General features: G+C 33.8%; 1 non-coding gene across 1 annotated transcript; it reads right to left on the bottom strand.

Annotated features, from left to right (window-relative positions):
- Positions 1-11,841: 11,841 nt before the first annotated feature.
- LOC111727385 lies at positions 11,842-11,947 on the bottom strand. The gene has a single exon (XR_002774951.1). It is a non-coding gene; the product is annotated as a U6 spliceosomal RNA (small nuclear RNA).
- Positions 11,948-14,694: the final 2,747 nt, after the last annotated feature.

Here is a 14,694-nt window from a genome sequence, read left to right as displayed (position 1 = left end):
ATATGCTGACTTGTTTATTGCTTAGAGGAATAGCCAAGTGGTTCTCCAGCTGCTTTTCCAGGGTACGAGAAGAGGATGTTATGCTAGTTGACTGTATTTTTAACTCACCTAGGGCCCTGCTTGTAGGAAAAACAATTACTTCTCTTCACTTGGAAATACTATTGATTAGGAAGATCACGGTAGTTGAGAAAGACAATTATCTGAGATTAAGTATCTCTCTCTCTCTTTCCATCTACTTTTTCTTAATTTTCCTACCTATCTCTTTCATAAGTAGTAATTCTGGTATTTTTTTTTTACTCTGGGATTATTTCTCTATTTTCTCATATAATGTCATTTTAGTACTTTTGGAGTAGAAGGAGTAAAGAGAAAGCAGCCAACATAATTGGAATATTTGTTTGACTATTGCAATATTTGTTAACTAAGAATATTACAGGTATGACAATTATTTTCTAAAAATAATTTTCAAATATGAACAGCATCAGCATATGAACAGAGATGGAAAGAAGATTTGGGAAATGTGGAAATAAAACTGGTATTAATAAGGTGCTTTCGTTTTTAATCATGTGTTTTATTCTGGTTTATAAATCCACTTATCTTTGCTAGGTGATTAAATATCAGTGGCCCAAACCCTTAAGAAAATTGAGTCTAGAAGGTAAGAGCAGTTCTCTTCCAGTGGAAGGACAATGGTAACATCATGGTAATTATACTTAATCCAGTAAATCCATCCATAGTGGAAGAGAGAGGTAGTTCTCAGTCACCATCACCTGGTGCAGAGAAACATGGAAAAGAAAAGTTCCTCATCTGCTGTTATCATCACCTTTCGTAATCGCTGACCACTGCCTTCACTTCAGGGTGGGGCAGGAGACCATCTCACCAGTCTGCTCAGAGAAGAATGCAACTATCAGCAAAGACTGGGAAAACCTTTTCTTGTAGTTCTGTTCACTTGAGATTTTTGCAAGATATTTTTTCAAGATTTATGAGATAGCGCCTTATATAACGTATCACTGGCATCCAAAAGAAATTTCATTAGAAAAACTAGAAAACCAAAGTAAGATTATATAAAATTTGCATTGCAAGGAGTTAAACATTTATTGATTTTGGTAGTTTATGAGTTCAGATTCATATTTTAATAAATGACATCATGAGATCTCTTGAGGAATAAGGTGTAATGCCACTGTGTTATAATGTTAAAGATTTATAAGAAGAATATGATTGTCTCTAATTTTACAATTGTGGTTTATGCTTGTAAATTTGAAACAGGTCACTGAAAACAGGCCAACTGGCCAACTTCCCAACTCATTTGCTCCTGTTTTTTCTCTCATCCATCACAAAATATTTGTTTTTTCAAAAGTAATACACTTCCAAAAGCTCAAAAGAATGTAAGCCTCAGAAAAGAGAGACGTCACCCAGTGGGAAAAGTGTCAGACATTGTCTCCCTAAATATAATATTTTTCTAAGTTCTGTCAACCAAAGTATGTGATATCTATCTGAAGGTTTGTGAGTACCCATGTGTGTATATGTGATTGTGTGTGTATGTGTGTGTCTGCAAAAGAGAGGTACAGAGACAGACAGAAAGAGAGAGAATAAAAAAATTGTATGAAGAAGGAAAATTAAAGTGTAAGTTAAGCACTTATTTTTTAATACTTTCTTACTGACTCACTTCTCCCGTTAGGATGTGAAATTCATGAGGACAGGAATCAATCTGTTATGTCACTGCTTTAGGGCCAATAAACAGAATAGTCACTATCAAATAGGCATTTTATAAGTATTTGTTTAATTAATGACATCAATGAATGTAAGAAGTCTGTTAAAAGGTGACCTAAAAGTTATATAGAATAGCAAACAGTATAATTGATAGAAAAATGAGTGTGATGGTATTTTATTTTGCAAGATAAGAAAAATGCATTTTAACATGAAACTCACAAAACATAAAAGCACCATTCAAAACACCTTAGATTGTGCAATTCAGTGGTATATAGTACATTCACAGAATTATGCAACGATCACCATTTAATCCTGGAACATTTTCATCACTCCAAAGAGAAAACCTGCACCCATTAAGCAGTTATCTTTCATTATCCCTCCCCCTAACTCCAAGGAATCACTGTTCTGCATAGAACTGCATAGAAGTGACTTTGGGGGCATTTAATATGAACAGAGTTATACATTATGTGGTCTTCCATGGCTGGCCTCTTTCACTGAAGGTAACGTTTTCAGTGTTTATTCATGCGGTAGCCTGTATCAGTACATTGGTTCTATCTATGGCTGAATAAGGTTTAGTTGGATAGATATGTTGTAATTTATTTATTCATTTATTACCTGATATATATTTAGGTTGCTTTCGTTTGGGAGTATAAATAATGCTGCTGTGAAAATCTCTACCTGTTTGTTTTCAATTCCCTTGAGTATACACCTAAAAGCTAAATTACCAGATTATATGAGACATCTTTAACTATTTATGGAATTGCTAACCTTTCTTATGCAGAGGCTGCAACATTTACATTCTCATCAAGAAAGTGATGTATGCATATTCTAATATCTTGACTTCCTTGCCAAACTTATTTCCCTTTATTTTTAATTATAGCCGTGGTAGTGGATATGAAATGGTATCTCCCTGAGGTTTTGATGTGTTTTTACTAATGACAAATGCTGTTTAATATCTTGTCACATGCTTGTGTGCCATTTGTACCTTTGGTGAAATGTCCATTCAGTTCTGTTGCTTGTTTTTAGTTGGTTTGTTTGTATTTTTGTTATTGAATTCTGTCAGTTTGGATAAATGTTCTATGTATATAAATATGATCTGGCAATTAAGTTCACAAACGCCCTTGTAAGATGCATAACTTGAAATTTTTCTTTCATTCTTTGGGTTATCTTTTCACTTTCTTGATAGTATTCATTATTGGTAGTCGTTTTTCTTTAAAGAAGTATAACATCTGTTTTTAAAATTTGTTATGTGGTCTTTTGGTATCATATCTAAGAATTAATTGCTAAATACAAGGTGATTAATATTAATCCAATGTTTTATTTCTTGAAAAAAATGAAGTATGCTTGCATTTGGTTTTTCCTTTTATTTTTGGTGGGCTTGTTTTCCACCTGTATATGTTATTTTTAAAATTATTTTTGTAGATTTATGGGGCACCTGTGCAGATGTGTTATGCGGATGTATTGTGTGGTGGTGAAGTCTGGGCTTGTCATGTAACCCTCATGGAATTACTATGCAGAGTACGATTAGGTGATTTCTCATTCCACACTGTCCTCCCAGCCTCCTTCATTACCACCTTCTAAGTCTTCAAAATCTATTATTCCCACCTCTATGCCCATGTTTTCTCATTATTTACCTCCCACTTACAAGTGAGAGAGCATGTGGTATTTGATCATTTGATTTTCTGTTTCAGAGTCACTTCACTTAGGATGAGGGCCTTCTATTCCATCCAACTTTCCACAAGACACATGATTTCCTTATTCTTTTCATGGCTCAGTGACACACACACATATATGTATACATGGCTCACATCTCCTTCATGTACTCATTGGTCGGTAGAACTTATGCTGGTTCCGTATCTTCGCCACTGTGCATAACGCTGTGATGCACTGCCGAGCGCAGGCCTCTTTGGTGGATGATTTCTTTCCTTTGAGCAGATACCAAGTAGTGGGGGTGCTGGATTGAATGGTACACAGTCCTTTTAGTTCTTTGTGAGATCTCCATGTTGTTACCCTTGGAGAGCACACTAACTTACATTTCCACCAGCAGCCTATAAATGTCTGCTTTTCTTTGCATCCTCAACAATGTCCATTCGTTTTTGACTTTTTAATAATGGCCTTACTGACTGGAGTAAGGCTGTATCTCATTGGGCTTTTGATTTGCCTTTTGCCCATGATAGGCCATGTAGAGTATTTTTTCACATTTGTTGGCTCTTTTTATCTCTTCTTTTGAAGTATCTGCATGTGTTCTTTGCCCACGTTTTGTTGGATTTCTTTTCCTGTGAAGTTGTTTGAGTTCCTTGTAGATTCTTTTTAGTCCTTTGCTAGACGTACACTTTGAGAATATTTCCTCCCATCCTATAGGTTGTCTGTTTACTCTGTAGATTACTTCTTTGGCTGTGAAGAAGCTCTTTGGTTTAACTCAGTCTTATTTGTGTTTATTTGTTTTGGTTACATTTGCCTTTGGGGTCTTAGTTACAAATTCTTTGCCTAGACCAATGTCTAGAAATTTTTTTTAGATTTCTTCTAGAATTGTTGTAATTTCAAATCTTAGCTCCCAGTTTTTAATCCATCTTAGAATATTTTTTGTATATGCTGGGATATTGAGATCCAGTTTCGTTCTTCTCCACGTGGCCTCTAATTTTCTCAGTGACCTTTATTGAACAGGGTGTCCTTTCCCCAGTATACGTTTTGTCAACATTATGGAAGATCAGCTGCTTGTAGGGATATGGCTTTATTTCCATATTCTCTATTCTGTTCTACTGATCTTTATTTCTATTTTTATACCAAAACCATACAGCTTTGTTGTTCTACCTTTGTTGTATTTGAGGTCAAGAAAGCGATGCCTCTGACTGTGTTCCTTTGGCTAAGGATTGTTTTTTTGGTTCCATATGCATTTTAGAATATATATTTTTTTAATTCTGTGAAAAATTATGTTGGTATTTTTATAGGAATTACACAAATTTTTAGATTGCTTTGGCAGTATGAACATTTTACCAACGTTGATTCTTCTACTCCCTGACCAGGGGATATTCTTTCATTTGTGTGTTATCTACAAGTTCTTTCATCAATGTTTTGTAGGTTTCCTTGTAGAGATTATTCACTGCTTTGGTTAACTATATCAACAGATATTTTCATTTTTTGCAGCTATCATGAATGGGATTGAGTTATTATTTGGTTCTTAGGTTGGTTGTTATTGTTGTATAGAAGTGCTACTAATTTTTCTAAGTTGAATTTCTATACTTAGACTTTACTGAATTCATTACCAAATGTAGGATTCTTTATGGTGGAGTCTTTAGGGTTGTCTAAGTATAAGATTACATCAGGAACAAACAGAAATAATTTGATTCCTCATTACCAGTTTGGATGCCCTTTGTTTATGTCTCTTGCCTGGTTGCTCTGGCTAGGACTTCCAGTACTATTTTGAAAAGGAGTGGCATCCTTGCTTCACTTCTCAGGCAGAATGCTTTCAATTTTTGCCCGTTGAATATGATGTTTGCTGTGTGTTTGTCACATATGCCTTTTATTATTCTGGGATATGTTCCCTCTATGCCTACTTTGTTGAGGTTTTTTATCTTGAAGGAATGCTCAATATGTTGAATGTTTTTTCTGCATCTAGTAAGCTGACCGTATGCTCTTTGTTTTTAATTCCATTTATGCAGTGAATCATATATTCTTTCTGTATTGAGTTAAGCCATCATTCTAAAGGTCAGCTCCCCTTTTATGTTATTATTGTCACAAATTATATCTTTATAAATTGTTTACCTCTCAACAGAGATTTATAATTATTATTTTATGTAGTTGTCTTTTGATTCACATGGGAATAGAGAGGAGTTACAAACTAAAAATATATCAATACAAAATTTCATATTAAACTGTAATTACTGGTAAACCATTGTTTTTTGTTTCTTTATGGAGATTTGAGTTACTATCTAGTGCCCTTTTATTTCAGCCTGAATGTCTCCCTTTATTTCATTTTGTGTGGTAGTTCTACTCGCAATGGATACTCTCAGTTTTTGTATTGGAAGATAAACGTTCTAATTTCTGTTTCACTGTTGAAGGTTGGTTTCTGGATAGAAATTGCCTAGTTGACAGATTTTCCTCCACCCTTTTAGCACTTTAAGTATATCCTCCTATTGCGTTCTGGCCTTCATTTTCTTTTTTCATTAAATTTAGAAGGCACATTTGTTTTCTGTTACATGGATGAATTGTCTAACATTGAAGTCAGGGATTGTTGTGTTCCCATCACCAGAATTGTGTACATTGTTCCCAATAAGTAATTTTTAATGCCACATCCCTTTCTTACCCTCCCCTTTTCTTATATTATAATGTCCCTTATACCCCTCTGTGGCCTTTCATACCTATATTCTTTATTCACCCATTAGTTAATGGCCACGTAGATTGAGCCCAGATCTTTGCAATTGTGAACTGTGCTGTGATAAACATTTGATGGTAAGTGCTCTTTGATAAAATGACGTCTTTTCTTTTGAGTGGATACCCAGTAGTGAGATTGCTGGATTGAATGGTAGAACAACTTTTAGTTCTTTGAGGAATTCCCTTACAGTTTTCCATAAAGACTGTACTAATTTACATTCCCACCAACAGGGTAAAAGTCCTCCCTTTTCATCATATCCATGCTATTATCTAATGTTTTTTGACTTTTTTGTTTGTTTTTTGACTTTTTCTTTATTGAATCATACCAGTGTACATTAATACTATCATGGGGTACAGTGTGCTATTTCTATATACAATTTGAAATACTTTCATCCAACTGGTTAACATAGCCTTCATGTCATTTTCTTAGTTATTGTGTTAAGATATTTATATTCTACATTTAGAGAGATTCACATGTACCCTTTTGGGATGAACCATAGGTGTGATCCCACCAATCACCCTCCCTCAATCCACCGTCCCCCTTCCCCTCCCTTTCCTCTCCCCTTTCCCTATATTCTTGGGCTGAAATTGGATTATAGTTTGGTTTTTGAATTTTAATAATGGACATTCTGACCACATATCTCACTGTGGTTTTAATTTGTATAACCCTGATGATTCATGATGTTGGTTATTTTTCATAAATATGTAGGCCACTGGTATTCATGAAATATAAACTGTAAATTCTACTGAAGATTACTTGTACTTGAGGAGTTGCTTTTCTGTGCTACTTTCAAGATTCTCTTCTTCTTTTGCTTTCAATGATTGGATGACAGTGCATCTTCTTGCAGCTCACTTTGAATTTTCTAGTTGAGATGTGTTGAGCTTCCTCTCTTCATATCTACGTGAGGGAAATTTTCAGGCACTATTTTTTTCAAAAATTCCTTCTACTTTTTTTTTCCATTCTGCCTATTGTGCTACTCCAATTATATGTGTGTTGAAACACATGATTGTATCAACCAGAGCTCTTACTCACTATTTTGTTCTTTCTATTCTCAGGCATCATAGTCACAATTAACCTATCTTTAAAAGTGTTTATTTATTAATTTTCTTCTCAAATCTGCTGTTGAAATCTTTAGTAATTTTTTTAAATTTTTTAATTTTAGTTTTAAAAAATTATCCTTTTAGATTCCCAGGATATGTAAGATATTTCAAGTATTTCCTGTTCTTTCTGTCCAAGTTTTTAGTTCGTATATTTTTGCCCTCAACTTTTGTTCCTTGCCAATAGGTAGCAGCAGCCAATGTACCTTTTCTCTAAATATCTTTGACAAATAACTTCTCAGTGGCTGTCTCAACACTAATGGAGTTCTAAGTTAGAATGGCATAGAGGCAGATTCTTCAAAAAGAAAGAATCACAGTCCTTTGAGAATATAGTCTGGTTTGCCTTCTTTGGTATGAGAAACCTATACTTGGAAAGTGGGATGTTGCCTTCCAGAGTACTTCAGAGCCAGAGAGTAGGGTATGGATCAGGGTAAGTCAATACTTCACAAAGCTTTCTTAGTGATATCCAGGGTGGTTTTTTTCCCTTCATTAAGCATTCACCTTGTCAGTTTAAACTTGTTTTAGTCTTAACATATCTGATAATTTTGACTATTTTTTGCTGGTTTCTTCACTCATTTTTGAGGAGACAAGATTTTAGAGTTCCTTACACCACCACTTCTATTGATGTCACTCACAAAAATTGACGTTGCTTTTATTTATTTATTTTTTAAAACAGAATCTCATTCTGTCACACTGGGTAGAGTGCTGTGGTGTCATTGCTTACAGCAACCTCAAATTCTTGGGCTCAAGCAATCCACCTGCCATGGCCTCCCAGAGTGCTAGAATTATACGCATGAGCCACTGTCCCAGCCAATTGCTTTTAATTATTTTTGGTTTCTAATGATTTATAATAAAACACATTACTGCTTCAATATTTCTGAACACAATTGTTAGTTACAAAGTGGATTAGATCAAAAGATGGCATTTGGAAGGTAAAGTCCAAGTTGTAGTGAAGTCCTTCACCCAGGAAATGTGCCATATACCCATACATTGTACCCTTTAGGTGGAAATTTACTGAACCCCAGCCACCCTTCTTGAATTTAATTTCAATTTTCTCTCATGTGGGCCTGTAGCAGTTCATCTACTAGTTTCAACTTGATATTGAGTACAAGTACATGGGATGCTTGCTTTTCCATTCTTGAAATACTTTACTTAAGAAATGTTCTCCAAATCCTTCCAGGTAAATATAAAAGATACAAAGTCTCTACCTTTTTTAAAATGGCTGAATAGCTTTCCATGGTACACCACAGTTTTTTGATCCATTCACATGGGTTATTTCCAAATCTTTATGATTGTGAATTGAGTTGCTATAAACATTCAAGTGCAAATGACCTTATGGTAAAATGATTTTTTAATCACATGTACACTCATATTAACTTTTTAAAAAATCTAATGAAATAAGGTAGTACTTATTTTTTAAAAGAAGAAAATGAGCCTAAGAAAGCAACTTGTCCACCACCAAATAGCTGTTGCTTCCAGAACTAGGACACTTTGCATTATGTCAAGCTAACTCTAGTTAATTTACTGATCTGTACTGCCCTGAATTTATTACTACTTCAACTTGCTTTTATTCCCTTCTTCAATTTGAAGCTTAATAAGTTTGTAGAGCTTACATATTTGAAGTGTATCAGATAATTAAAGTTCTAATATTAGTTCTGATATTATTTGAAATATGTTAAGAATTTAATGTATTGGTGTTTTCCATATCAGTATTCAAATAGTAATTTTATTTATTATGTCTTGTATACATAGCATTTACATACAGATAACAAAAGATCAAGCAAGAAAGATACCAAATGTCAGTAAGAATTGCCAAAATTATTCTAAAAATCCTTCTTAAAGTACCATGTTTCTCCCCAAATAAGACATTGTCTTATATTTATTTTTTGTCAAGAAGACACACTAGGGCTTATTTTTAGGGGATGTCTTATTTTTATTAAGTATAATACAACAATCTACATTTATTCAAATACAGTTAAGTCATCTTCTTCTGGAACCTGACAGGGGGAGCCAACCTTGTTGGTGGGGCTGGTGCTAGTGATGCGTGAACTCCTTTCCCCTAGCCATTTGCACATGTGCAATAGGATGCCTGCAACCATGGTTACCACACGTGCATCCCACAAGTGCGAATGCCTGGGAGAAAGATGCTTTGGCAGATAAAAGGTAGTCCAGTCTTCCTTACCACTCCATGCCAAAATGCATGGAGTACAGATATGGAGTGCAGATATCTAAATGCAGATATGGTTTATAGTCACACCCATCACTAGGTCTTATTATGGGGTAGGGCTTATATTTAACAAATGCATAGAAATCCTGCTAGGGCTTATTTTTTGGGTAGGTCTTATTTTCAGGGAAACATGGGAGCAATCCAGGTAAGCGTTCTGATAGTGCATTAGCCTTTGTGGTCCTACCCTAGGTAATAAAGTAACATTAAGGAAGTTTTGATCACAAAAGAGCAGTTTAAATAAATCATTATGTAAATTGGATGTTTTGTTAAAATTTATTTTATTTTTGGTTTGGGGGAAGTTTTTTCCCTTTTCTTTTTCTTTTTTACTTTCTTTCTTTCCTTTTTTTTATTGAGACAGAGTCTTGCTTAGTCACCCTGGAGTTGAGTGCCAAGGTGTTACAGCTCATAGCAACCTCAAACTCTAGGGCTTAAGTGATTCTTTTGCCTCAGCCTCCAGAGTAAATGGGACTACAAGCACCCACCACAACACCTCATTATGTTTAGAAATGGGGATCTCACTCTTGCTCAGGCTAGTCTTGAACTCTTGAGCTCAAGCAATCCACCTTAGCCTCTTAGAGTGCTAAGATTAGAGGTGTGAACCACCATGCCTGGCTAAAATTTATTTTTAAAGTAATTGCTTCAATTGAGAATTTAACATTAAGAAAAATAATCTCAAACAGTTTATAATCTCAAACAGTTATCTGAAAAATATTTATTCATTTAATTATGGTCCCCAATACCTTACATGATATTTTTGTATAAATAAGAAAAAAGAATTTCAAGTTAACATGTATTTTTTTTCTATAGTCACATTATAATAAAAAGGACTTATCATTTTAAAAAAAGATGGCTGTAACTCAAGTATCATCAAATGCTAGGTGATGTGTTAATGTGTGAGACAGGCTATAAGGGTCAGCAAAATAAAACATGAAAAGGTCACTGATGAGCTCCAAAACATGGACCATGAAAATAATTTCAAAAGCAATAAAAAAATTACATCTGGGGTAAAACATACATAAAGGAATTGAATTTTGTCTGTGATTCAGTTTTTATCATTTTTAATCTGTGCTAGATGTTTTCATTTTTTTTGTAGTTTAGATAATATTGATTTTTTTTTCAGCATGGTGGACAATAAAAAAATAAAGACAATTCACTATTCATGATCTTTTAATATCACTCATTTATAATGACTTGTCATTCTAAGTGCAGAGTTTGGAGTATGCTAAAACTTTTTAGTGTCATTTACATTCTACAGTTAAGAAATGTTCTATTATGTCCTCTTTACTGGCTGATTTGACAATTCCACATTTATCCAGTCCATGTTGTCTGATTATGATAAATACACAGATTTTCCCCTTAAGAAACACAGCTCATCCATTTTAATCAGAGACCTTTTTAAGTTAGAAAAAGATAGATTGTGCTGAACAATGCAATTATTTAAAGTCACTATTATCAAATTGTGTCTGGTTCAAGATGACCAATTAAGAAAAATGTCTCCTCTGTCTTTTCTCTGAAGAAATAGACTTTTAAAAATAGTAGTTTTAGCTTGACAGTAAAATTGAATAGAAAATACAAAGAGTTCCCTTATAACCTCTGCCCACCACACACTAACATCCTCCTCTGCTATCAACATCCCACACCAGAATGCCATACTGGTTACAATGAATGAACCAATGCTGACTCATCATATCACTCTAATTCCCTAATTTCCATTAGGGTTAATTCTTGGTGTTATACATTTTATGGTTACAACAAGTGCATAATGACATGTATCCACTACTATAGGGTTGTACGGAATAATTTGAAAAATCCTGCGGAATCTCCCTATTCATCCCTCTCTGTCCCCTTCCCTGGCAATCACTGAACTTTTTAATCTTCATACTTTTTTTGCCTTTTCCAGAATATCACAAAGTTGGACTTATACGCTTAAAGCTTTTCATACTGACTTCTTATACTTCGTAATGTGCATTTATGTTTTGTCCACTTCTTTTCCTGGTTTGATAATGCATTCCTGTTTAGAACCAAATAATAAATATTACATTGCCAAATTCCAGAGTGTATTTATCCATTCACCCACTGAAGAACATTTTGGTCTTTTCCAAGTTTTGACAATGATGCATAAAGCTGCTATAAACATCTATGTGCAAGTATTTGTGTGGACCTAAGTTCTTAGCTCAATTGTGTAAATACCAAAGAGCACCACAGCTGGATCAAATGGTTCCAATATGCTTAGTTTTATAAAATATTGTCAAACTGTCTTTCATTGTGGCTGTGCCATTTTGTATAGCCCACCAGCAATCAATAAGTTTCTGTTGCTCCACATCCTTCCCAGAATTTAATATTGCCAGTGTTTTGGATTTTAGAAATTCTACTAGACATGTGATACTATCTTAACTGCAATTCTCTTTGTATAATTTTGTGCATATTTATATGTGCTTTTTGGAAAAATGGAATGTGTTATGAATTCGTTTGTCATCTTTGGTCAGGGGACAAGCTAATATTCTCTGTACCACTCCAGTTTTAATATATATCCTTCTAAAGTAGGAACTGCTCTTTCTTTCTATTCCCAAGCTAAAGGATGACGTGAAATAAACAACAGAGAATAATGAGATGAAGTGGATTGTGCCATCAATGAAAACCATGTCTATTTCTATAAAACAGAAATGAGGACAGAAACTTGGAAATGGAGGGGAAAAAACCACAGGCATCTAATTCCATGGGCATCTGAGATTATAGAAAAGAGAAAAAAAACAGAAGGAAGGAAGTGCACTGTTAGACTGAATCAAAAAGGTACCCTAGGTTCAATGTTGGCAGATAGGAAATAAGGCATATCTGCAGAGTAAATATTTGCTTATAAGTGTATGTATATATTTATACATACACTTATGTATGTATGTATGTAGAGGTAGAAGTTATTGGAGCTTGGTTTCAGAAATCCTCAGCAAGTTGTCTTTCAATACTGAATTCCTCCATCTTTTCCTCCAGACTCAAGCCAAGTTTATATGGAATTAGGAAGTCGATTTTAAAATTGTAGAAAAAGTTTGACCCCATACTTATAGAAAAATGATTAATTTCTTAAGGAAAAATATTATTTTCAACTCATAATTTGATACTTATTATTTCAGAAATGTGAGATTGCATACTGTGTTTTATGCCCTGAGAATGAAACAGCCCAGCAAAACTGATTATGACTCTCAATAGAAGTTATATGCTAGTGATTGGAAAGAAAAACAAGAACAAATGCATAATATATAGGATTCAGAGCAATAAAGCCAAGTATCAGAAAGGGGAAAAGTGATTTGTCAGTTCTCATATTTTGGTTATTGACCATAAATTGTTTTTATCCTTAATACACGTGCCAAACACAAACTTTTCAAAATTAGCTCCTTGCTACCAATTCTAATAATCATTTGAAAGTCCTTCGTTATCCTGTGGGATTTAGGCAATGTAGCCTCTAGATTCAGATCATATTTGGCAACATAACACTATGAGCACTGCAGAGAACAAAGCCAAATGTAGCGTTCTAAATAATTCAGGTTTGTTTTTTTTTTTTAATTTTCAATTCTCATTTCACACTACAGTATTCAGAGCTCAAATTCTTTGTTAATTCATGAACTATAGAAATGATCCCTCAAAGTATAGTCTTTCCTTGCTAATTCAAAAGTAAAATTGTTTGATAGTATAATCAAGAGTACTTTTCATGCTAGCTTTTTAATTAATCACAACTTTAGTTTAAAAGTAATATTTCTCCATCTTTTCTGGTGTACTAAAATATTTCCTACACAGCCAGTTATAAGTGTAGTCTACCAGCATTTTAGAGAGACATACTTAAAATAAATTTTTAACGTACTCTCAGTAGAATATTACAAATATGTGGAAAAATCTGCATTTAATTTTTGATTAAATGGGTTAAGGATAAAACGGTTGAATAAAGATGTGCATAGTTCGACAGAAGACATTATCATTAATAAATAAGCTATCCTGACAACATTTTGAAGAATGTAATTTCGATTGTTATTAGTTACAGGCATTCATTAGTCATTGTAACTATGGACTTGCATTTCAAGTTTTAGACCATGTAGTAGTTTGCCAATCAAGGTCATCAGGCATTAGCTTTCATTTTTTTTGCTTTATCTTTTGTAACAAATACTAATATATGTAAACAACAAGAACAACAAATGATCCATGATCTCATTAAAGCTAATGCCAAGAAAGAACACTGAAGCAGGGTGAAGAGATTCACGTGACCTGCCCTGCTTAAAGGAGAACAAAGCTAAGTTAACACATTCGCCATCATGTGCATGATGAACTATTGTTTCAAGTTTTCACATTACACTTTACATTACTAATTTTTATGTTTTTATATTACGTTTTCATTAAGGTATGTTTGAGGCTCATTTTGTTTTCGACATTTTTATTCTGTTTTTGTAATAAAACACAGTGGTCCCAAAGGGGGAAAAATATATATTTTCTAGTGTGACAGTCAATGTGTTAAAACATCTTCAAAACTAAATTAATACATTTCAATCATCTTTTAAAATTTAAGAACAAAAATATTCTTTATTGTTATGAAATCTTTAAGAAGATTTTAGTGTCTCAAAGATCAAATCATTATATTTTGACTGCCCACGATGTTAAGCTTCCCAATCTAGAAATCCACTGATGGAATTTCAAAATAATATATTATCTAATTGAATGAATGAGATAAGTAATGAGAAGAGAAGGACTTTGATTCAATCTAAATAAAACATTGTATGTGGTGTCCTTATTTTTCTTCTTTACTGACTACAGCTCCCGCCTTTTTGAACTGGTTCATGCCTTTCCCTTTTCTCTTCTTGGCCTAAGAAATCTACAGCCACAAAGCTGCATCCTTTTATCTGGAGGAGCAAAACAAATGATTCCTCATGTGACAAAGTATCCCATATTCTGGAGTCTTGTAAATACCTTCCAACATGTTAATTATAGAGGAGAGAAGGGAAAAGGGAATAAAAAAGAGAACAATTGGAGTGACTTAAAATGTGACAGTACCCAAAACATAAGAAGTCTAGGGAATTTGGTTAACAATTACCTTATTTAATTCTTACAACACTCCTTTGGGAGACATACAAATATGACAAACCATTCAACCTTCTCCAAAATATAGAAAAAGATGGAATACTACCCAACACATTCTATGAAGCAAACATCACCTTGATACCAAAACCAGGTAAAGACCCAACAAGAAAAGAAAATTATAGACCAATATCACTAATGAATATTGATGCAAAAATATTCAACAAGATCCTAACCAACAG

The sequence above is a fragment of the Otolemur garnettii genome, unplaced genomic scaffold, assembly GCF_000181295.1.
Source record: "Otolemur garnettii isolate 467f Iridium unplaced genomic scaffold, OtoGar3 scaffold00103, whole genome shotgun sequence".
Lineage (NCBI taxonomy): Eukaryota > Metazoa > Chordata > Mammalia > Primates > Galagidae > Otolemur > Otolemur garnettii.
The sequence above is the reverse complement of the archived record's forward strand: the minus strand, read 5'-3'. Positions and strand labels throughout refer to the sequence as shown.